This window comes from Diadema setosum, chromosome 3 (genome assembly GCF_964275005.1).
Source record: "Diadema setosum chromosome 3, eeDiaSeto1, whole genome shotgun sequence".
Classification (NCBI taxonomy): domain Eukaryota; kingdom Metazoa; phylum Echinodermata; class Echinoidea; order Diadematoida; family Diadematidae; genus Diadema; species Diadema setosum.
This window is the reverse complement of record NC_092687.1, coordinates 3,694,515-3,719,456: the sequence shown is the minus strand read 5'-3', so window position 1 is coordinate 3,719,456 and position 24,942 is coordinate 3,694,515. Positions and strand designations below refer to the sequence as shown.

Below are 24,942 nucleotides of genomic sequence, written 5' to 3'. Positions count from 1 at the left end.
CCTCGACAGCAGTCGCAATCCCAGCCTGCGCGCCCGGCGCCTCGGCAGGCCGTCCGCCCGCCAGTCAAGCTATCGCCAGCAAGCAAGTAACCGAGTACAGTACTGGAACTGGAACCGCGTCTGTGTGTAATGCATATCTTGCCAAAGAACCCATATGCGAGGAAAACAGTGATTTCTGACGTGCGTAGGCCTACGTAGAGCTAGTTCGGCAATAGATACTAATTAAGAGTTTAGTAGGCATATGCAGAAAATAAAGAGTTTAATTCTATATAGCACCGAGTACGACAGTAACTTGAGATCCAGCTTAACGATAGGCCCAACTGGTTATAGATAGCGTTCAGCGAGTCGTTTGTGCTTACCGTAACACGTAGTGGCGTACTGCTGATTAGAGCGTCTGAGTCATTCTAGAATTTCGACATGTTGATGATGTAGATTTGCGATCTATTCTTTACAAAGCCGATCTGCGCCGTAGAGGTAAAAACAAGCTTCTGTAATCACCACACTCTCACAAGTTTTCATAATCCTACACCAGTCAGTCCGCAGCGCGAGCGAAAACGCACGTATTTATTCAAGTCGTATGCACGGCTGAGCGGTGCTTGCATACGTAATGAGCAGATACATGGTCATGAATAAATCCGTGTAGAACGAGTATTTCTCGTCAGTTTTTGACACTTTTAGTATCGATTGAAAGAGAAAACATAAAAAAATATGCTCATGATCAAAATAAACAGAAAAGAGGAATATAGAATATCAAAATTCCTCTCGACGTTCGGTATTGTATTCAAAAATATTCCTTCACGTTTGACGCCAAAAAAAATAACCTGAAATCTTTCATGCCCCTCTAAAATATGGTGAAGACTATGTCCGCTAAAGTATATAGTATCACAATAAAGGCACGTTTTCCCATCTTCATTTCAATACGCGTCAGGAACTAGCAAAATTCAGAGACATGTCTAGCGTCGAGTTTAAAAAGATTATCCTCGCATTCGCACCGGAATTCCGGGTCTGTGATTGGTCGAAATCTGTCGCAAGACGCGGCGTGTCGCATTGCGTAGTATCCACTGGCTGCTGACTCAATGCTGTGAGTTTTAAATGTTAGGTTCCAGACTGATTGTGATCGAATTTTCACTCTCTATACAAAACTTGAACTTTACACAGGAACCAATGATGTGTATGTGAGTGTGCACTTACAATGACCCTGAACAATGGACCTGGCTGCCACCTGTCCCGAGCTCTGCTGCAAGGCACATGAATGCTTAATCAATTATTCATGTGGATTGCCCCGAGCACTGTTAGTCTGAATTCTTGACACAGGGTGAAATGCATGCATATGAAAGAAGTAAGCACATGTTTCCATGTGCTTGCACACACCACATTTCAGAATGAACAGAGACTAGCTGCGATAGTGGAATTCCTCGTGAAACATTCCAATCCTGGCCATTGTCCACGACCATTGTCTGGGTATCAACAACATACTCCACGCGCGTTCATTCACTACCCCAACGGCGTAGCCAGGATTTCATCTTGGGGGGGGGGGGGCGGTTAGTCTGCGAGGGAGCGAAGCGACCGAGTCCGAGCTAGCGGAACGAGCAAGGGGGGGGGGGTGTCCCCCCTCCCACGGTAAGAACTTTTTGCATTTTGATGTTGCAAATTTGATGAATGTTTTTGCGCGTTTTATCGAAGTGAAACAGTCCCACTTGTTTAAGGTAGCAGTTTATATTGATGTAGATTATTACTGAACAATTTGCCTGTAAAATGGTATAATTTAAATACACGTCTTGTATTAATTCTTTTCACTGAATATCATGAACGTGATTGAACCCGAGCGAGCAGAGCGAGCGAGGGGGGAGGGGAGGGTGTGGGAGGGGGTGTCCCCCCTCCCACGGTAAGAAGTTTTTGCATTTTGATGTTGCAAATGGTGCAATTTGATGCATGTTTTTGCGCGTTTTATCGACGTGAAACAGTGCCACTTGTTTAAGGCAGCAGTATATTTTAGTGTAGATTATTATTGAACAATTTGCCTATAAAATGGTATAATTTAAATACATTTCTTGTATTAACTCTTTTCACTGAATACATTAACGCGACTGAACCCGAGCAAGCGGAGCGAGCGAAGGGGGAGGGGAGGGTGTGGGAGGGGCGTGTCCCCCATCCCACGGTGAGAACTTTTTGCACTTTGATGTTGCAAATGGTGCAATTTGATGCATGTTTTTGCGCGTTTAATCGACGTGAAACAGTAACACTTGTTAAAGGTAGCAGTATATTTTGATGTAGATTATTATTGAATAATTTGCCTATAAAATGCTATCATTTAAATAATCTTCTTGTATTAATTCTTTTCACTGAATATCATTAACGCAACTGAACCCGAGCGAGCAGAGCGAGCGAAGGGGGAGGGGAGGGTGTGGGAGGGGGTGTCCCCCTCCCACGTGAGAAATTTTTCCATTTTGATGTTGCAAATGGTGCAATTTGATGCTAGGGTTAGGGTTAGGGTTAGGGTTAGGGTTAGGATTAGGATTAGGGTTAGGGTTAGGGTTAGAGTTAAGGCATTTGCCAAGTATGAAAAGTGCTAGTTAAGAACCCAAATTTTGTGTATAGGTAGTACACCTGCTAGTTAATAAATTCCCAAAATTTTGGACCTTAACTCCCATAACTTTTTTTTGGCGCCATTTTGAATTTTTTTGGAAAAATTTTCAAAATATTTTTTTAAAGAAAAACTTTTGTTTGAAAAATGCTTAGAATTGTCTGAAACGTATAAAAACACATTTTGGGAAAAAAAATTTCCATAGGAATTGTACATAGTTAGGGTTAGGGTTAGGGTTAGGGTTAGGGTTAGGGTTTAGGGTTTAGGGTTTAGGGTTAGGGTTTAGGGTTAGGGTTTAGGGGTTAGGGTTTAGGGTTGGGGTTGGGGTTAGGGTTAGGGTTAGGGTTAGGGTTAGGGTTAGGGGTTAGGGGTTAGGGTTAGGGTTAGGGTTAGGGTTAGGGTTAGGGTTAGGGTTAGGGTTAGGGTTAGGGTTAGGGTTAGGGCTAGATTTCAAATAAAAAAGGACCTCCGTAACCCCCGAAAAAGACCTTTATGTACCCCAAAAAAGACGGCCCCCATAAAAGACCATTATGTACCTGTCCTTTTTGGGGGATGGTCCTTTTTGGGGGACATAACGGTCCTTTTTGGGTAACATAAAGGTCCTTTTTGGGTTACATGTCCTTTTTGGGGGACCTAAAGGTCCTTTGTGGGGTACATAAAGGTCTTTTTTCGGGTCGACGGGAGTCCTTTTTCGGGGTACTTGGTCTTTTTTCAGGTACTCAAAGGTCTATTTTGGGGGACTTAAAAGTCCTTTTAGGGGGATGGTCTTTTTTGGGGTACCGAAAGGTCTTTTTTCAGGTACATGAGTCCTTTTTGGGGGACAGTCTTTTTTCGGGTACATAGGACCTTTGAGTCCCCTTAAAAGGACTTTTAAGTACCCTTAAAAAGACCATGTACCCGAAAAAGGACTTTATTGTACCTTTGTATTTTTTCTTAAATTCTTAAAAATCGGTGTGAGAATCCAAAATTGTTTTTTGGCAAATATGTACAGTTCTATCCAAAGAATAATCACACAAAAGGATTAAAATAAATTCTATCAAACAGAAAAAAGAGAGCAAAAAAACTAAAAAATCATTTTTTTTAATAATTTTCGCTTTTTAAGGGCATTTTCAATCATAAATATCTCGATAAGGAATCAATTTAGAAAAAAGAAAATTCTTGGATTCAATGCGGAAATTTCCCTTCTCTATCATATGTGCTGGGCATTTCCAGAAAATGAATAGTGAAAAAATGACAGCAGATTTTCTTCGTAAACCTCGTTTTTAGAAATTTTCAGAACTGGCCCCGAAATAGTGTATATGAGACCTGGCCTCTGCCAAAACCCGACACTTTTCGGCAAAGTGATTACGCACGACAGCCCGAAAAAGGTCAAAAAGTGACCTCAGGGACCAACTTGACATTTTGGTATCATGTTGTACAGGAAATGTTCTAGTTTCTGATGATATAAACAACATTTCGAAATACAATCTACAAAATGTGAAATTTTGAAGAGAAAGGTGGGATATCAGCCTCAAAAGTTGACAAAATCTTACGTCTGAGGACCAAATCGCCTTCGTTTACGGCGAAAATGACTGTTCTTTTAGCGATCGTGTCTAAGAAATTCTGCGTTGAACCCTAGTACACATTGTCATGGCGTACACGTGATCGAAATACGCGTTCACGATTGGTCAACTGCCCCGGAGACCCTTGTTTACAAGCCATCTACGTGTTATACTATGGGGATTGCTGCATAACAGTAGCGGCCGCGGTGTGTGTAGTGGTAGTGTAGGCTTACCGCATGCAACACACGTATCGTGACTGCTGTTCAGTACGGAAATGTGACATTTTTCCGCTTTGTTAGACTGTTTTTTAGCAAGTTGAGGTAGAAATTGGAAGCCTTAAAATCAACACATAAGAGGAAAAGAAGGTCACATTTATCATCATGCAATTTCGAAGAAGGATCAAGCTGAAATCACGGCATCAAGGAGTACCTGTTCACTGTCGATTCTGCTGGTACTGTTGTGCGTGTTGTGCGTACACCTGATCACGGCAATCGCGAATCTTGAGCTGATTACGGTAGGTTTTGTGCTTTTCAAACGTTGTATTTCCGTAAATTTGTTGATGTAAAAATGATGTCAAATCAATTACAGCTCCTTGGCTTACTTATCATCCTTCATGAGTATCTAAGTTACCTCAACTATACGCAATTTCCCCACAATGATCGATTTGTTGTGTCAGTACTGAAAATGTTAGTCTGTACGAAGGAACAGCTGATCACGGCGATCGTGAATCTTGAGCTGATTACGATAGGTTATGTGCTTTTAAAACTTTGTTTTTCTGTAAATTTGTGGGTGTAAAAAAATTATTCCAAACCCATAATGGCTCCTTGACTTATTTTTTTTTTTCTTTTCTGGGTAGGCCTACTTAAAATTGCCTCAGCTTCAAACGGAGATTCATAACGATATGGTCACGACATTCAAAACTGCAGTATTTATGGCGTATTTGAGGTAAGAATTAGGCAAATTTGTGTTATAGCTTTAGGATAAACAAGCTACAGATCCTTAGGGTGACAATAGGTGGTACCCCCAACCCTACATTTTTTCTTCTTACTTTCAAAGTCTCAGAAAGAGCTCACTCAGATATTGGTCAAAGTAGACAAAATGTTGACTGGTTCATTTTGCTGTTTAAGTGAGATGCGAAATATCTCATAAATTTGATTTTTTTTTCCAGTGGATACATGATTACAGCTGTATGTGGCATTTTAATGTAAATAACGACACTGACATGGTGATAAATACTCTAATCTTTGCAGGTACACCTAAGTTTCCTCGACAAGAGAATCCCGTAGCTCTTCGCTGGAAAAGTACGGCATCTCTCGAGGTTCCACGGCAACAATGAGCACACTACCAGGCAGCTTGCATGGCATCTTGAGACGTTTTGGGGAAGCTTAGAACCGCAGTCCTAATCTCAGGAACAGGATTCCAAGCATTATGAGCTGATTTCAGGGATTATGGGTTGTAGTTGTTGCATAGTGGACTCCCATTGTCTATAACAAAGTCCTCGGGACCAGCAGTATTTCTAAACAATGAAATAACATAGGGAAGATAATGTTGCGGCCTGAATTTTAATTTTGCTTTACTGGAATTTCGTTATAATACAAATAGGAGTGCACTGTAATTTTTTCTTCTTCTATCTTTTCTTTTTTTGTCTCCTTCAAGTGTACTCCTTACTGGTCAATGTTCCTAATGCCAGTGATTGCCATTTGAATAGCATTATATACCTTGACCTTCACTCTCAATATTCAATCAGCGATTGTCCTTTGATATAAAAAGGCACGCAACATTTTGGTTTGGTAGATTTCCTGTATTCTTGTGTGAGGCTGTCATTTCTTGTTTCATCACTGCTCCCATGTAACAGACATGACTGTAGTTGCTTTGTCGGTTATTCATTTCCCATCATCATTCAACAAGAACTTTGTGCACTGGCAGATCCCGAGGGGTGTGCACCAGGCACGCACCCCCATTTTATTTTTTGTTAAAACAAAAGAAATAGAAAAAATGGGGGATGGACATGTGCGCCCCCTTTCAATTTGTAAAGGTGCATCACCTTCATGAAAGTACTGGATGTGCATTATGCAGTGAGCCTGTTTCAAAATCGAACAGCGATGTAATCATTCTCTGTGTTGAATTTATTAGCTGAAAACTATTGATACTTTCCAGTATACACAACAGTACAGCACAGATTTTTTTAATTTCTGTGTAAATCCTTGGTTTTCTATGATTTATTTCATTAAAAGTACAATTGTACATTTATAATGTGACATAACATTGGTCGTCCCCATGACAATTCTTTAAAAAAAGTTAATTGTGATATGCTGTTTTTAGCATATTTTCCTTTCGTGTTTTATTCACGCCGAGTCACAGTGGTAAACATGTTATCGCGCACTTATCAAGAGTACGCGTACTTGTAACAAAGGTTCGCGCACTCAGCTTGGCCATGCATCCAGTAAAAACTGATGCATGGCTGGCCATGCATCCAGTAAAAACGGTAAGCACAGGTATGCATGCCCGTTTACGGCAAGCCAAAAGGAAATACATCCAGTAATTTTGTCATCGGGTAACACGATAGAAAAATGGGTTTTTGACAAGAAAATTACCCATTCTATAAATCAGATGAGGCACATGTCTTTTCGTGCGTCAGTCTGAATATAGTGTGCATGCGGTAACTATGGAATTTAGCCTAAACCCACTCGGCTTCGCCTCGTGGGTTAAGCATTCCATAGTTACCTTATGCACACAATTCCGACTGACGCACTCAGACCTGTGCGTCATTTATATATTGTTTTTTTTATTGTTTTTAATTGTCTCTATTGTACCGGTATTTTAATACACTCTGGAAACTGAGAAGTATGCAGGTTACTGGCTGGTTTTGCCACTTGGAATGCAATTTAGCAACATGTACACTTTGTAGGACTATTTACATGAACAACACTAAGTGTATGGTGTCCAGCTAATCATTGCAGGGGGTCCCGTTGTAATTTTTTTTGGGGGGACATACTATATTTCAAGATTCGTTTGCATGAAAATTTACAAAAATTTGGTAATTTGAGATAAAACATTTATAGGAAAAAGGATTACTTTCCCCCTGTATAAAATGAACTAGCCCAACACAATTTCGTTCTAAATCTAATGGCTATGGTTTAGACCGATAAGATGCCTGATCTTATCAAGGACCTGTTTAGCGGATCTTGTTTGGAGTTTCCCTCTGTGTAGATTCAGCGTTTCTACTACCTCCTGGTTACAGTAAAGTCATGTACACTGTGCTGGAAAAAATTGAAGAGTGTGACTGGATTCTAATAAATAGTACTATGTTCCAATATGCTGGTATTTGATGTGTTTCAAGGTGTATTTTTTAATATGGGCATTCACATGCATGTACAGTATGTGTATGTAAGTTATGTACAGGTGGATGATAAAATTTGTGCATGTAAACATCCTAGAGTGCTAGTTGATTATGCTTTGCATAATAGTGCTGTTATTTGATACGTTTGACAGTGAATGTGTTTGTGCCCGTGCATGTGCGCGTATGTGTGTGTTGGTACATGTGTGTGTTTGTGTATTCATCTCTTACTGATTATTGTTAGGGGCGAGTGGTGAAAATATGTGACCCTGCACCACAAAACGAACAAAAAGTCGGCAGACATGAATTTTCAGGGGCAGATTCTGAAAGAGCAGACTCTAAGCTTTAAAATAATGTATAACTCAATACAAATGGACCTTCCTAACCCATCTAAATAATGAAAAGAAAGTACAGTGCTGTACACACTCTGGAAAAGTATTTACTGAGAAAAAGGGGCTTCAAAGGTTAGGGTCTATTCAAGCTCCGTGCAATGAATGGAACAAAAAACAGGAAGCAAAACTCCCTAGCAACCACTATGAAGGGATTATCGGATTAGGCTGAAATTTTGCACAGTAATTAAGGACATGCTGTTAATGGCTGGTACCAACTTTCAGTACAAGGGCATTTTCCTATCAAAAGTTATCAGTGCAGAGAGATTCCTCTGGTCAGCGGGATCGAGGCTGCGCAGCCCCTCGTTCAATGCCCGAGCCACCCGGGCGTCACTGAAGGCAGAGTTCGCTGCTGCAGTTCTCCAGCCCGCACCCGGCGGCGGCGGTCCACGGCACTGCGGCCGATAGTTCGGGAAAACGACCGGCATCGCTACTCAGATTGTGTCTAATTACACGTAGATTAAGAGATGACTTACGTGCAATATAATCTAAATTAGTAATATCAACGGAAATGCTAGGGTTAGGGCACGATCTATCAAAACAAGACGTCAAAATCTAGGTACACTAGCTAAAAGTATGTAACATGTATTATGTGTATATGCGTTAGTTAATGAAGATGGCGGACAAAAGACAAAAGTACAATTTTTCTTCACGGTCAAAACTCCTCAAATTCCAAGTTGTGAATGTAAATTTGTCGTTATAATAACTTTTTAATGGTAAATTATTTATTTAAAGTCATTTAAAACTGCTAAATGCATTGATATTGTAATTATTATAACATCGATCTACTACATGTTAAACTGGCAACATTTCATTTCGCACGCCAGCTGATCCTTGCAAGGCGAGCTCGGAAGGCAGCCAATCAGCACTCAAAATAGCGAAAGCCCTAGCAACCGCATTTCATTTTCGCCAGCATTAACTAGCTAAGAAAGCAGCTTTTGCTTAAGTTATGGTCTTCTAATATGTTGAATGTCGTAAAAACCAAAAATGGAGAAAACGAAGGTCAAAGTTCAGCACTCACTTCAAACATAAGACACATTCTGCAATCACCCATTAACTCCTTGACAACGCTATCAGCCAAACATCCAATGAAGCTAAAATTTGGTACAAACAGTCTTTACACATGAAACAAGGTCATCACAAAAGAAGAATCAGATTCAATGATATTCAATGGTGTTATTATGTAATTAAAAACAATGAAATACAAAGAAAATAACACGTGTTATCGAAGGCATAACACTAAGACTCCTGTCATTAATGACGAGACTACACTGTGTACCTTCTACAATGGTTTTTGTTTTGTTTTGTTTTTGTTTTTTTGCAAATCAGTGATTTCTTCACACTCTGAATACATTTTTGCAGTTGTTTCATACATCATACAATATGTTTTATAATGTTTGTAATAATAAATTTGGGCTGTTGTGCTCCTCTTTGATGTAACCAAGTAACCAAGTCTTTGGGAGCAGAGCGCCATCTGCGGCGAAAGTTGTGCCATGGTGATTTTTCTTGAATTTTTCTAACCCTTACCTAATTAGGGTTAAAAATTTTCAACTTTTTCTTGGGAGATAGAAATTTTCTTTTTTAATATAGTGTAGAACAAGTCTTAAGGCTTATTTTAGATGAAAAAAAAAATTCATTACGTCTACGAAAAAGGATTTTATCAGTGATGCAAGAAGAGCCTAATTTGGAAAAATTAAAAGACGCAACACCAATTTTGTCCAAAAAATTGCCATATTTTCGTTAAAAATAGTCCGTTTGAGCTAATTTTTGGATATGTTATAGAAAATGGTATGGGCTTTCTGCCCAGCATTGTTTTAATTTTTTTTCTCTGAAAATAAAATGTGCTATTTTCAGCCCTAGAACAGGCACCTTACTTCTATCCTGCGTACAACCCAACTGCATTTTTTGGTTAGGATTGAACATTGAACTTTGACCTGCAGGGGTTAGAGGTCAAAGGTCATGGGGTTAAGTACTAGCTAAATAAGGTACAATTCAAAAACCCTAACTAAGTTGAGTTGGAACCGTAACCATGGTAACCAAATAAAGGACCCCCGGGTACCTATAATATTTTGGAAACGCCCTATATTTCTCGTCTGCAGAAAAATTTCACAAAAAATAGTATAGGATCGATCGGTTATAATTAAATCATATATTATATCAATTTCAGCTCAAAAAAGTAAGAAATAAGAAAGTAGGCCTAATAACGATTTTTCTAAGAAAATAGTAGGGTTAGCAAAAAAGACCTCTGCGTACCCCAAAAGGGACCGTTTGGTCCCTCATCTGAGTTTGCGCTTCAGGTACTCAAAGGTCTATTTTGGGGGACTTAAAAGTCCTTTTTGGGGGATGGTCTTTTTTGGGGTACCTAAAGGTCTTTTTGTAAAAAGACCTTTAGGTACCCCAAAAAAGACCATCCCCCAAAAAGGACTTTTAAGTCCCCCAAAATAGACCTCTGAGAACCTGAAAAAAAAAGACCTTTAGGTACCCCAAAAAAGACCTCTGCGTACCCCAAAAGGGACCGTTTGGTCCCTCATCTGAGTTTGCGCTTCAGGTACTCAAAGGTCTATTTTGGGGGACTTAAAAGTCCTTTTTGGGGGATGGTCTTTTTTGGGGTACCTAAAGGTCTTTTTGTTAAAAAAAAAAAAGAAGACCTTTAGGTACTCAGGGACCAACTTTTTGGTATCATGTTGTACGGGAAATGTTCTAGTTTCGAAATACAATCTACAAAATGTGAAATTTTGAAGAGAAAGGTGGGATGTCATAGTCTCTAAAGTTAACAAAAACTTACGTCTGATCGAAGACCAAATCCCCTTCGTTTACGGCGAAAATGACTGTTCTTTTGGCGATCGTGTCTAAGAAATTCTGCGTTGAACCCTAATAGTACACACATTTGTCTCCCAGACGCGTAAACAGCCTCGTTACCAAGACACCAGATCGAAATACGCGTTGTTCGCGCGCGATTGGTCAACTGCGCGCGCGCGCCGGAGACCCTTGTTTACAAGCCATCTACGTGTTATACTATGGGGATTGCTGCATAACAGCAGCGGCCGCGGTGTGTGTAGTGCTAGTGTAGGCTTACCGCATGCAACACACGTATCGTGACTGCTGTTCAGTACGGAAATGTGACATTTTTCCGCTTTGTTAGACTGTTTTTTAGCAAGTTGAGGTAGAAATTGGAAGCCTTAAAATCAACACACAAGAGGAAAAGAAGGTCACATTTATCATCATGCAATTTCGAAGAAGGATCAAGCTGAAATCACGGCATCAAGGAGTACCTGTTCACTGTCGATTCTGCTGGTACTGTTGTGCGTGTTGTGCGTACACCTGATCACGGCAATCGCGAATCTTGAGCTGATTACGGTAGGTTTTGTGCTTTTCAAACGTCGTATTTCCGTAAATTTGTTGATGTAAAAATGATGTCAAATCAAGTACAGCTCCTTTGCTTACTTATCATCCTTCATGAGTATGTAAGTTACCTCAACTATACGCAATTCCCCCACAATGATCGATTTGTTGTGTCAGTAATCTAATAACAGCAAATTGTGCCTGTAGCATGTTAGTCTGTACGAAGGAACAGCTGATCACGGCGATCGTGAATCTTGAGCTGATTACGATAGGTTATGTGCTTTTAAAACTTTGTTTTTCAGTAAATGTGTGGGTGTAAAAATTTATTCCAAACCCATAATGGCTCCTTGACTTATTTTTTTTCTTTTCTGGGTACTTAGAATTGCCTCAGCTAAACGCAATTCCCCCACAACGATCGATTTGTTGTAACACTCACACTGTCACAGCACAAATTGTGGCTGTTTTCTACATGTACTTCACTCAACATTCCCCGCTTGTACAGTTGCAGAAAATAATGAACGAACTTTCCTTGCATGTTTGTCCATATTTTCTTTCAAGGTAGGGCCTACCTGTAAACGCAAGCTTATTTTGAACCTATGATTTGAACAAGAAGCGAATTTTTCCTCACATATATCGTAATATTGGTATTTAGTGTGGTTTTAACAGGTGGTACTGTACGTCGTGTGAGTATTCCAATCTGGAAAAGTTGTCAATCCTAGCGTGAATTATCAATCATATCAAGGAAACTATATGTACCACGGTACGTAGCTGTAGTAACATCAGCTTTCGTTCTCGAAGTGTTCAAATTAACATTAACTTGTCTATGGTGTCTACACATTGCAATGTGTACTTTGTAGACACCGTAGACAAGTTAATGTACAAGGTAGGCAACCTACTAGAAATTATCTGTATAGGCTACACTGTGTCGAATGTAGTCACGACAATTACACAAGAAAGATCAATAAATAGACTCGTATATTTGAAGTTTTGATATTCTATAAATTTAGCACTTTCAATAGCAGGGATGACTGACACCTACAAAATATTTATTGCATAGAATTTCTACTTCATAATTTTACACACCTCAGTTTTATTGCTGTGGATTATCACTATTGTGATGCATTGTAATTACATGTATTGTCTTTCTCGTCAAAATCTATGGTTAATGCAGGTGGCCGATGCGAGAAGAGGTCCAGGGGTCCATCATGCTGTCCGCTTCCTGTTTCGTTGTAGGGGCCCACTCTAAGTGTACATGCACATCTTCCTGGGTGAAGTCTGGTGTGAAGTCCTGTGATGTCGAGCTTCTTCCAACTTCTGTCTCCAACATGAAGGTACGACTACATGTACTGTTTAAGGTGATTTTATGATTGTGTAGAGATATTTTTTAAGCTGTATGGTAGGGGTACCACCTATCGGCAGGGTACCTTCCCATCGGCACCCTGCATATCATGGCTGTTTACGTATAGAACGAAAAGGTTCACGCGGGATTAAGTGTCATTAGCTATAAAGACAATAAAAATGAAGAAACGATAATCAAAGTCAAAAACAAACTAACAAACCAAGCGAAAAATTACACATCCGCTCAGCAACGACGCATGGCTGTGAAATTTACGTGTATTACCTATGCCATGAAATTCACGTGTATTACCTATGCTGTGAAATTCACGTGTATTACCTATGGAGGGGAGGGGTGCCGATCGCAAGGTACCCTTTTTAACTGCGCGAAGAAAACAGAACGCACGCACTAAAATTGCGCTATCTTAAAACGGAGATTCATAACGAGATGGTCACGACATTCAAAATTGCAGTATTTATGGCGTATTTGAGGTAAGAATTAGGCAAATTTGTGTTATATTTTTAGGATAAACAAGCTACAGATCCTTAGGGTGACAATAGGTGGTACCCCCAACCCTACATTTTTTTTTCTTACATTCAAAGTCTCAGAAAGAGCTCACGCAGATATTGGTCAAAGTAGACAAAATGTTGACTGGTTCATTTTGCTGTTTAAGTGAGATGCGAAATATCTCATAAATTTGATTTTTTTTTTTCCAGTGGATACATGATTACAGCTGTATGTGGCATTTTTAATGTAAATAATGACACTGACATGGTGATAAATACTCTAATCTTTGCAGGTACACCTAAGTCTCCTCGACGAGAGAATCCTGTGGCTCTTCGCTGGAAAAGTACGGCATCTCTCGAGGTTCCACGGCAACAATGAGCACACTACCAGGCAGCTTGCATGGCATCTTGAGACGTTTTGGGGAAGCTTAGAACCGCAGTCCTAATCTCAGGAACAGGATTCCAAGCATTATGAGCTGATTTCAGGGATTATGGGTTGTAGTTGTTGCATAGTGGACTCCCATTGTCTATAACAAAGTCCTCGGGACCAGCAGTATTTCTAAACAATGAAATAACATAGGGAAGGTAATGTTGTGGCCTGAATTTTAATTTTGCTTTACTGGAATTTCGTTATAATACAAATAGGAGTGCACTGTAATTTTTTCTTCTTCTATCTTTTCTTTTTTTGTCTCCTTCAAGTGTACTCCTTACTGGTCAATGTTCCTAATGCCAGTGATTGCCATTTGAATAGCATCATATACCTTGACCTTCACTCTCAATATTCAATCAGCGATTGTCCTTTGATATAAAAAGGCACGCAACATTTTGGTTTGGTAGATTTCCTGTATTCTTGTGTGAGGCTGTCATTTCTTGTTTCATCACTGCTCCCATGTAACAGACATGACTGTAGTTGCTTTGTCGGTTATTCATTTCCCATCATCATTCAACAAGAACTTTGTGCACTGGCAGATCCCGAGGGGTGTGCACCAGGCACGCACCCCCATTTCATTTTTTGTTAAAACAAAAGAAATAAGAAAAAATGGGGGATGGACATGTGCGCCCCCTTTCAATTTGTAAAGGTGCATCACCTTCATGAAAGTACTGGATGTGCATCATGCAGTGAGCCTGTTTCAAAATCGAACAGCGATGTAATCATTCTCTGTGTTGAATTTATTAGCTGAAAACTATTGATACTTTCCAGTATACACAACAGTACAGCACAGATTTTTTTAATTTCTGTGTAAATCCTTGGTTTTCTATGATTTATTTCATTAAAAGTACAATTGTACATTTATAATGTGACATAACATTGGTCGTCCACATGACAATTCTTTAAAAAAAGTTATTTGTGATATGCTGTTTTTAGCATATTTTCCTTTCGTGTTTTATGCACCCCGAGTCACAGTGGTAAACATGTTATCGCGCACTTAGCAAGAGTACGCGTACTTGTAACAAAGGTTCGCGCACTCAGCTTGGCCATGCATCCATTAAAAACTGATGCATGGCTGGCAATGCATCCAGTAAAAACGATAAGCACAGGTATGCATGCCCGTTTACGGCAAGCCAAAAGGAAATACATCCAGTAATTTTGTCATCGGGTAACACGATAGAAAAATGGGTTTTTGACAAGAAAATTACCCATTCTATAAATCAGATGACGCATATGTCTTTTCGTGCGTCAGTCTGAATATAGTGTGCATGCGGTAACTATGGAATTTAGCCTAAACCCACTCGGCTTCGCCTCGTGGGTTAAGCATTCCATAGTTACCTTATGCACACAATTCCGACTGACGCACTCAGACCTGTGCGTCATTTATATATTGTTTTTTATTGTTTTAAATTGTCTCTATTATACCGGTATTTTAATACACTCTGGAAACTGAGAAGTATGCAGGTTACTGGCTGGTTTTGCCACTTGGAATGCAATTTAGCAACATGTACACTTTGTAGGACTATTTACATGAACAACACTAAGTGTATGGTGTCCAGCTAATCATTGGGGGGGGGGGGGGTCCCGTTGTAATTTTTTTGGGGGACATACTGTATTTCAAGATTCGTTTGCATGAAAATTTACAAAAATTTGGTAATTTGGGCTAAAATATTTATAGGAAAAAGGATTACTTTCCCCCTGTATAAAATGAACTAGCCCAACAGAATTTTGTTCTAAATTCAATGGCTATGGTTTAGACCGATAAGATGCCTGATCTTATCAAGGACCTGTTAAGCGGATCTTGTTTGGAGTTTCCCTCTGTGTAGATTCAGCGTTTCTACTACCTCCTGGTTACAGTAAAGTCATGTACACTGTGCTGGAAAAAATTGAAGAGTGTGACTGGATTCTAATAAATAGTACTATGTTCCAATATGCTGGTATTTGATGTGTTTCAAGGTGTATTTTTTAATATGGGCATTCACATGCATGTACAGTATGTGTATGTAAGTTATGTACAGGTGGATGATAAAATTTGTGCATGTAAACATCCTAGAGTGCCAGTTGATTATGCTTTGCATAATAGTGCTGTTATTTGATACGTTTGACAGTGAATGTGTTTGTGCCCGTGCATGTGCGCGCATGTGTGTGTTGGTACATGTGTGTGTTTGTGTATTCATCTCTTACTGATTATTGTTAGGGGCGAGTGGTGAAAATATGTGACCCTGCACCACAAAACGAACAAAAAGTCGGCAGACATGAATTTTCAGGGGCAGATTCTGAAAGAGCAGACTCTTAAGCTTTAAAATGATGTTTAACTCAATACAAATGGACCTTCCTAACCCATCTAAATAATGAAAAGAACGTACAGTGCTGTACACACTCTGGAAAAGTATTTACTGAGAAAAAGGGGCTTCAAAGTTTAGGGTCTATTCAAGCTCCGTGCAATGAATGGAACAAAAAACAGGAAGCAAAACTCCCTAGCAACCACTATGAAGGGATTATCGGATTAGGCTGAAATTTTGCACAGTAGTTAAGGACATGCTGTTAATGGCTGGTACCAACTTTCAGTACAAGGGCATTTTCCTTTCAAAAGTTATCAGTGCAGAGAGTTTCCTCTGGTCAGCGGGATCGAGGCTGCGCAACCCCTCGTTCAATGCCCGAGCCACCCGGGCGTCACTCAAGGCAGAGTTCGCTGCCGCAGTTCTCCAGCCCGCACCCGGCGGCGGCGGTCCACGGCACTGCGGCCGATAGTTCGGGAAAACGACCGGCATCGCTACTCAGATTGTGTCTAATTACACGTAGATTAAGAGATGACTTACGTGCAATATAATCTAAATTAGTAATATCAACGGAAATGCTAGGGTTAGGGTACGATCTATCAAAACAAGACGTCAAAAATCCAGGTACACTAGCTAAAAGTATGTAACATGTATTATGTGTATATATGCGTTAGTTCGGTGGTGCGGAAATGAAGATGGCGGACAAAAGACAAAAGTACAATTTTTCTTCACGGTCAAAACTCCTCAAATTCCAAGTTGTGAATGTAAATTTGTCGTTATAATAACTTTTTAATGGTAAATTATTTATTTAAAGTCATTTAAAACTGCTAAATGCATTGATATTGTAATTATTATAACATCAATCTACTATATGTTAAACTGGCAACATTACATTTCGCACGCCAGCTGATCCTTGCAAGGCGAGCTCGGAAGGCAGCCAATCAGCACTCAAAATAGCGAAAGCCCTAGCAACGGCATTTCATTTTCGCCAGCATTAACTAGCTAAGAAAGCAGCTTTTGCTTAAGTTATGGTCTTCTAATATGTTGAATGTCGTAAAAACCAAAAATGGAGAAAACGAAGGTCAAAGTTCAGCACTCACTTCAAACATAAGACACATATTCTGCATTGCAATCACCCATTAACTCCTTGACAACGCTATCAGCCAAACATCCAATGAAGCTAAAATTTGGTACAAACAGTCTTTACACATGAAACAAGGTCATCACAAAAGAAGAATCAGATTCAATGATATTCAATGGTGTTATTACACAATTAAAAACAATGAAATACAAAGAAAATAACACATGTTATCGAAGGCATAACACTAAGACTCCTGTCATTAATGACGAGACTACACTGTGCACCTTCTACAATGGTTTTTGTTTTGTTGTTTTTTTTTGCAAATCAGTGATTTCTTCACACTCTGAATACATTTTTGCAGTTGTTTCATACATCATACAATATGTTTTATAATGTTTGTAATAATAAATTTGGGCTGTTGTGCCCCTCTTTGATGTAATCAAGTAACCAAGTAACCAAGTCTTTGGGAGCAGAGCGCCATCTGCGGCGAAAGTTTTGCCATGGTGATTTTTCTTGAATTTTTCTAACCCTTACCTAATTAGGGTTAAAAATTTTCAACTTTTTCTTGGGAGATAGAAATTTTCTTTTTTAATATAGTGTAGAACAAGTCTTAAGGCTTATTTTAGATGAAAAAAAAATCATTACGTCTACGAAAAAGGATTTTATCAGTGATGCAAGAAGAGCCTAATTTGGAAAAATTAAAAGACGCAACACCACTTTTGTCCAAAAAATTGCCATATTTTCGTTAAAAATAGTCCGTTTGAGCTAATTTTTGGATATGTTATAGAAAATGGTATGGGCTTTCTGCCCAGCATTGTTTTAAATTTTTTTCTCTGAAAATAAAATGTGCTATTTTCAGCCCTAGAACAGGCACCTTATACTTTTATCCTGCGTTACAACCCAACTGCATTTTTTGGTTAGGATTGAACATTGAACTTTGACCTACAGGGGCTGCAGGTCAAAGGTCATGGGGTTAAGTACTAGCTAAATAAGGTACAATTCAAAAACCCTAACTAAGTTGAGTTGGAACCGTAACCATGGTAACCAAATAAAGGACCCCCGGGTACCTATAATATTTTGGAAACGCCCTATATTTCTCGTCTGCAGAAAAATTTCACAAAAAATGGTATAGGATCGATCGGTTATAATTAAATCATATATTATATCAATTTCAGCTCAAAAAAGTAAGAAATAAGAAAGTAATAACGATTTTTCTAAGAAAATAGTAGGGTTAGCAAAAAAGACCTCTGCGTACCCCGAAAGGGACCGTTTGGTCCCTCATCTGAGTTTGTGCTTCAGGTACTCAAAGGTCTATTTTGGGGGACTTAAAAGTCCTTTTTGGGGGATGGTCTTTTTTGGGGTACCTAAAGGTCTTTTTGTAAAAAGACCTTTAGGTACCCCAAAAAAGACCATCCCCCAAAAAGGACTTTTAAGTCCCCCAAAATAGACCTTTGAGTACCTGAAAAAAAGAGACCTTTAGGTACCCCAAAAAAGACCTCTGCGTACCCCAAAAAGGACCGTTTGATCCCTCATCTGAGTTTGCGCTTCAGGTACTCAAAGGTCTATTTTGGGGGACTTAAAAGTCCTTTTTGGGGGATGGTCTTTTTTTTGTAAAAAGACCTTTAGGTACCCCAAAAAAGACCTCTGCGTACCCCAAAAGGGACCGTTAGGTCCCTCATCTGAGTTTGCGCTTCAGGTACTCAAAGGTCTATTTTGGGGGATGGTCTTTTTTGGGGTACCTAAAGGTCTTTTTGTAAAAAAAAAAAAAAAAAGACCTTTAGGTTCTCAGGGACCAACTTGACATTTTGGTATCATGTTGTACGGGAAATGTTCTAGTTTCTGATGATATCAACAATATTTCGAAATACAATCTACAAAATGTGAAATTTTGAAGAGAAAGGTGGGATGTCAGTCTCAAAAGTTGACAAAAATCTTACGTCTGAAGACCAAATCCCCTTCGTTTACGTCGAAAATGACTGTTCTTTTGGCTATCGTGTCTAAGAAATTCTGCGTTGAACCCTAGTACCCACATTTGTCTCCCAGACGCGTAAACAGCCTCGTTACCAAGACACCAGATCGAAATACGCGTTGTTCGCGCGCGATTGGTCAACTGCGCGCGCGCGCCGGAGACCCTTGTTTACAAGCCATCTACGTGTTATACTATGGGGATTGCTGCATAACAGCAGCGGCCGCGGTGTACGTGTGTATTTGTAGTGCTCTAGTGTAGGCTTACCGCATGCAACACACGTATCGTGACTGCTGTTCAGTACGGAAATGTGACATTTTTCCGCTTTGTTAGATTGTTTTTTAGCAAGTTGAGGTAGAAATTAGAAGCCTTGAAATCAACACACAAGAGGAAAAGAAGGTCACATTTATCATCATGCAATTTCGAAGAAGGATCAAGCTGAAATCACGGCATCAAGGAGTACCTGCACCTGTTCACTGTCGATTCTGCTGGTACTGTTGTGCGTGTTGTGCGTACACCTGATCACGGCAATCGCGAATCTTGAGCTGATTACGGTAGGTTTTGTGCTTTTCAAACGTCGTATTTCCGTAAATTTGTTGATGTAAAACTGATGTCAAATCAATTACAGCTCCTTGGCTTACTTATCATCCTTCATGAGTATGTAAGTTACCTCAACTATACGCAATTCCCCCACAATGATCGATTTGTTGTGTCAGTAATCTAATAACAGCAAATTGTGCCTGTAGCATGTTAGTCTGTACGAAGGAACAGCTGATCACGGCGATCGTGAATCTTGAGCTGATTACATACGATAGGTTATGTGCTTTTAAAACTTTGTTTTTCAGTAAATTTGTGGGTGTAAAAATTTATTCCAAACCCATAATGGGTCCTTGACTTATTTTTTTCTTTTCTGGGTACTTAGAATTGCCTCAGCTAAACGCAATTCCCCCACAACGATCGAGTTGTTGTAACACTCGGTTCACACTGTCACAGCACAAATTGTGGCTGTTTTCTACATGTACTTCACTCAACATTCCCCGCTTGTACAGTTGCAGAAAATAATGAACGAACTTTCCTTGCATGTTTGTCCATATTTTTTTTTTCAAGGTAGGCCTAGGGCCTACCTAGCTGTAAACGCAAGCTTATTTTGAACCTGTGATTAGAACAAGAAGCGAATTTTTCCTCACATTTATCGGTATTTAGTGTGGTTTTAACAGGTGGTACTGTACGTTGTGTGAGTATTCCAATCTGGAAAAGTTGTCAATCCTAGCGTGAATTATCAATCATATCAAGCAAACTATATGTACGTAGCTGTAACATCAGCTTTCGTTCTCGAAGTGTTCAAATTAACATTAACTTGTCTATGGTGTCTACTAAGTACACATTGCAATGTGTACTTTGTAGACACCGTAGACAAGTTAATGTACAAGGTACTAGAAATTATCTGTATGTACACTGTGTCTGTATGTAGTCACGACAATTACACAAGAAAGAACAATAAATAGACTTGTATATTTGAAGTTTTGATATTCTATAAATTTAGCAGGGATGACTGACACCTACAAAATATTTATTGCATAGAATTTCTACTTCATAATTTTACACACCTCAGTTTTATTGCTGTGGATTATAACTATTGTGATACATTGTAATTACATGTAGGTCTATTGTCTTTCTCGTCAAAATCTATGGTTAATGCAGGTGGCTGATGCGAGAAGAGGTCCACGGGTCCATCATGCTGTCCGCTTCCTTTTTGGTTGTAGGTTCCCACTCTAAGTGTACATGCACATCTTCCTGGGTGAATTCTGGTGTGAAGTCCTGTGATGTCGAGCTTCTTCCAACTTCTGTCTCCAACATGAAGGTACGACTACATGTACTGTTTAAGGTGATTTTATGATTGTGTAGAGATATTTTTTAAGCTGTATGGTAGGGGTACCATTCAAAGTCTCAGAAAGAGCTCACTCAGATATTGGTCAAAGTAGACAAAATGTTGACTGGTTCATTTTGCTGTTTAAGTGAGATGCGAAATATCTTATAAATTTGATTTTTTTTTTCCAGTGATTACATGATTACAGCTGTATGTGGCATTTTTAATGTAAATAATGACACTGACATGGTGATAAATACTCTAATCTTTGCAGGTACACCTAAGTCTCCTCGACGAGAGAATCCCGTGGCTCTTCGCTGGAAAAGTACGGCATCTCTCGAGGTTCCACGGCAACAATGAGCACACTACCAGGCAGCTTGCATGGCATCTTGAGACGTTTTGGGGAAGCTTAGAACCGCAGTCCTAATCTCAGGAACAGGATTCCAAGCATTATGAGCTGATTTCAGGGATTATGGGTTGTAGTTGTTGCATAGTGGACTCCCATTGTCTATAACAAAGTCCTCGGGACCAGCAGTATTTCTAAACAATGAAATAACATAGGGAAGATAATGTTGCGGCCTGAATTTTAATTTTGCTTTACTGGAATTTCGTTATAATACAAATAGGAGTGCACTGTAATTTTTTCTTCTTCTATCTTTTCTTTTTTTGTCTCCTTCAGGTGTACTCCTTACTGGTCAATGTTCCTAATGCCAGTGATTGCCATTTGAATAGCATCATATACCTTGACCTTCACTCTCAATATTCAATCAGCGATTGTCCTTTGATATAAAAAGGCACGCAACATTTTGGTTTGGTAGATTTCCTGTATTCTTGTGTGAGGCTGTCATTTCTCGTTTCATCACTGCTCCCATGTAACAGATATGACTGTAGTTGCTTTGTCGGTTATTCATTTCCCATCATCATTCAACAAGAACTTTGTGCACTGGCAGATCACGAGGGGTGTGCACCAGGCACGCACCCCCATTTCATTTTTTGTTAAAACAAAAGAAATAAGAAAAAAATGGGGGATGGACATGTGCGCCCCCTTTCAATTTGTAAAGGTGCATCACCTTCATGAAAGTACTGGATGTGCATTATGCAGTGAGCCTGTTTCAAAATCGAACAGCGATGTAATCATTCTCTGTTTTGAATTTATTAGCTGAAAACTATTGATACTTTCCAGTATACACAACAGTACAGCACAGATTTTTTTAATTTCTGTGTAAATCCTTGGTTTTCTATGATTTATTTCATTAGAAGTACAATTGTACATTTATAATGTGACATAACATTGGTCGTCCCCATTACAATTCTTTAAAAAAGTTAATTGTGATATGCTGTTTTTAGCATATTTTCCTTTTGTGTAACACGATACAAAAATGGGTTTTTGACAAGAAAATTGACAGAACTTAGGACAAAAGAGATTCCCGACATCCTCTACAAAATTCCTCATTTCTCTTTGACCACTGAAGCAAATCGAATGGGGTTTCCTGTAAGATGTGGGCAATGAGTTATAGTTTCATACCCTGAATTTGTATTTAGTTGGATTCACTATTTTTAAAGATATCATTGCGGAGGGTCCCGTTGTAATTTTTTTGGGGGGACATACTGTATTTCAAGATGCGTTTGCATGAAAATTTAAAAAAAAATTGGTAATTTGAGCTAAAACATTTATAGGAAAAAGGATTACTTTCCCCCTGTATAAAATGAACTAGCCCAACACAATTTCGTTCTAAATCTAATGGCTATGGTTTAGACCGATAAGATGCCTGATCTTATCAAGGACCTGTTGAGCGGATCTTGTTTGGAGTTTCCCTCTGTGTAGATTCAGCGTTTCTACTACCTCCTGGTTACAGTAAAGTCATGTACACTGTGCTGGAAAAAATTGAAGAGTGTGACTGGATTCTAATAAATAGTACTATGTTCCAATATGCTGGTATTTGATGTGTTTCAAGGTGTATTTTTTAATATGGGCATTCACATGCATGTACAGTATGTGTATGTAAGTTATGTACAGGTGGATGATAAAATTTGTGCATGTAAACATCCTAGAGTGCCAGTTGATTATGTTTTGCATAATAGTGCTGTTATTTGATACGTTTGACAGTGAATGTGTTTGTGCCCGTGCATGTGCGCGCATGTGTGTGTTTGTGTATTCATCTCTTACTGATTATTGTTAGGGGTAAGTGGTGAAAATATGTGACCCTGCACCACAAAACGAACAAACAGTTGGCAGACATGAATTTTCAGGGGCAGATTCTGAAAGAGCAGACTCTAAGCTTTAAAATGATGTATAACTCAATACAAATGGACCTTCCTAACCCATCTAAATTATGAAAAGAAAGTACAGTGCTGTACACACTCTGGAAAAGTATTTACTGAGAAAAAGGGGCTTCAAGGTTTAGGGTCTATTCAAGCTCCGTGCAATGAATGGAACAAAAAACAGGAAGCAAAACTCCCTAGCAACCACTATGAAGGGACTATCGGATTAGGCTGAAATTTTGCACAGTAATTAAGGACATGTGTTAATGGCTGGTACCAACTTTCAGTACAAGGGCATTTTCCTTTCAAAAGTTATCAGTGCAGAGAGATTCCTCTGGTCAGCGGGATCGAGGCTGCGCAACCCCTCGTTCAATGCCCGAGCCACCCGGGCGTCACTCAAGGCAGAGTTCGCTGCCGCAGTTCTCCAGCCCGCACCCGGCGGCGGCGGTCCACGGCACTGCGGCCGATAGTTCGGGAAAAACGACCGGCATCGCTACTCAGATTGTGTCTAATTACACGTAGATTAAGAGATGACTTACGTGCAATATAATCTAGATTAGTAATATCAACGGAAATGCTGACAGCTAAAGGCACGATCTATCAAAACAAGACGTCAAAATCCAGGTACACTAGCTAACAGTATGTAACATGTATTATGTGTATATAATGTGTTAGTTCGGTGGTGCGGAAATGAAGATGGCGGACAAAAGACAAAAGTACAATTTTTCTTCACGGTCAAAACTCCTCAAATTCCAAGTTGTAAATGTAAATTTGTCGTTATAATAACTTTTTAAAGGTAAATTATTTATTTAAAGTCATTTAACACTGCTAAATGCATTGATATTGTAATTATTATAACATCAATCTACTACATGTTAAACTGGCAACATTTCATTTCGCACGCCAGCTGATCCTTGCAAGGCGAGCTCGGAAGGCAGCCAATCAGCACTCAAAATAACGAAAGCCCTAGCAACGGCATTTCATTTTCGCCAGCATTGACTAGCTAAGAAAGCAGCTTTTGCTTAAGTTATGGTCTTCTAATATGTTGAATGTCGTAAAAACCAAAAATGGAGAAAACGAAGGTCAAAGTTCAGCACTCACTTCAAACATAAGACACATATTCTGCATTGCAATCACCCATTAACTCCTTGACAACGCTATCAGCCAAACATCCAACAAACAGTCTTTACACATGAAACAAGGTCATCACAAAAGAAGAATCAGATTCAGTGATATTCAATGGTGTTATTACGCAATTAAAAACAATGAAATACAAAGAAAATAACACATGTTATCGAAGGCATAACACTAAGACTCCTGTGATTAATGACGAGACTACACTGTGTACCTTCTACAATGGTTGTTTTGTTTTTTTTTTTTTTGCAAATCAGTGATTTCCTCACACTCTGAATACATTTTTGCAGTTGTTTCATACATCATTCAATATGTTTTATAATATTTGTAATAATAAATTTGGGCTGTTGTGCTCCTCTTTGATGTCTTGTCCCTCCAAGTTGGAATCTTGGTAGAGGGCTTCGAAGACATCATCGATGTCCCCCTCAGTGAGGCTTCTCTCTGAGAAGGATGGTTACAAACGATGACTGGCTCTTTACCTGAATGAAGGAAGACAATGATAAAGAGAGTTATTATGATGGGTCAAACATCAGGTCTGGCATTTTTCTGGGTGGGGATTTTTCAGATACTTATTGTTCAAATAGTATACTGTAAAACCAGAAACGTTCGTGGATGCTGTAGCATGAAACTTTTGCGAATTTGAGCCAACAGCATTTTGGGAGACATGAAACTTTTTCCAACTGCCAACTTGCATTCAACAGATTGTGTATAAATCAACCTTTTGCAGGCATTTTACTTTTTCATGAATCTTGCGTCTTGTGAAATCCAAGTTGAAACTAAACAATGACAGGTTGACTACACAGTAGTAAGCCCTAATCACACTCATTTCAGTGTCATTTGGGGGCTGTTGCTGTTTTCACTCTTCAAACTCATAAAATTTACTGAGTA

The 24,942-nt window shown here is 39.3% G+C and overlaps 3 long non-coding RNA genes across 3 annotated transcripts; all 3 read left to right on the top strand.

Moving 5' to 3' along the window:
- The first annotated feature begins 4,375 nt into the window (after positions 1-4,375).
- Positions 4,376-7,449, top strand: LOC140246974 (uncharacterized). The gene is made up of 2 exons (XR_011902573.1): positions 4,376-4,639; positions 5,376-7,449. It is a non-coding gene; the product is annotated as an uncharacterized lncRNA (long non-coding RNA).
- Positions 7,450-10,851: 3,402 nt separating this feature from the next.
- LOC140226526 (uncharacterized) lies at positions 10,852-15,405 on the top strand. The gene is made up of 3 exons (XR_011900979.1): positions 10,852-11,208; positions 12,365-12,524; positions 13,329-15,405. It is a non-coding gene; the product is annotated as an uncharacterized lncRNA (long non-coding RNA).
- A 3,603-nt stretch (positions 15,406-19,008) lies between these two features.
- LOC140246973 (uncharacterized) lies at positions 19,009-22,597 on the top strand. Its single transcript, XR_011902572.1, has 3 exons — positions 19,009-19,345; positions 20,493-20,652; positions 20,933-22,597. It is a non-coding gene; the product is annotated as an uncharacterized lncRNA (long non-coding RNA).
- Positions 22,598-24,942: the final 2,345 nt, after the last annotated feature.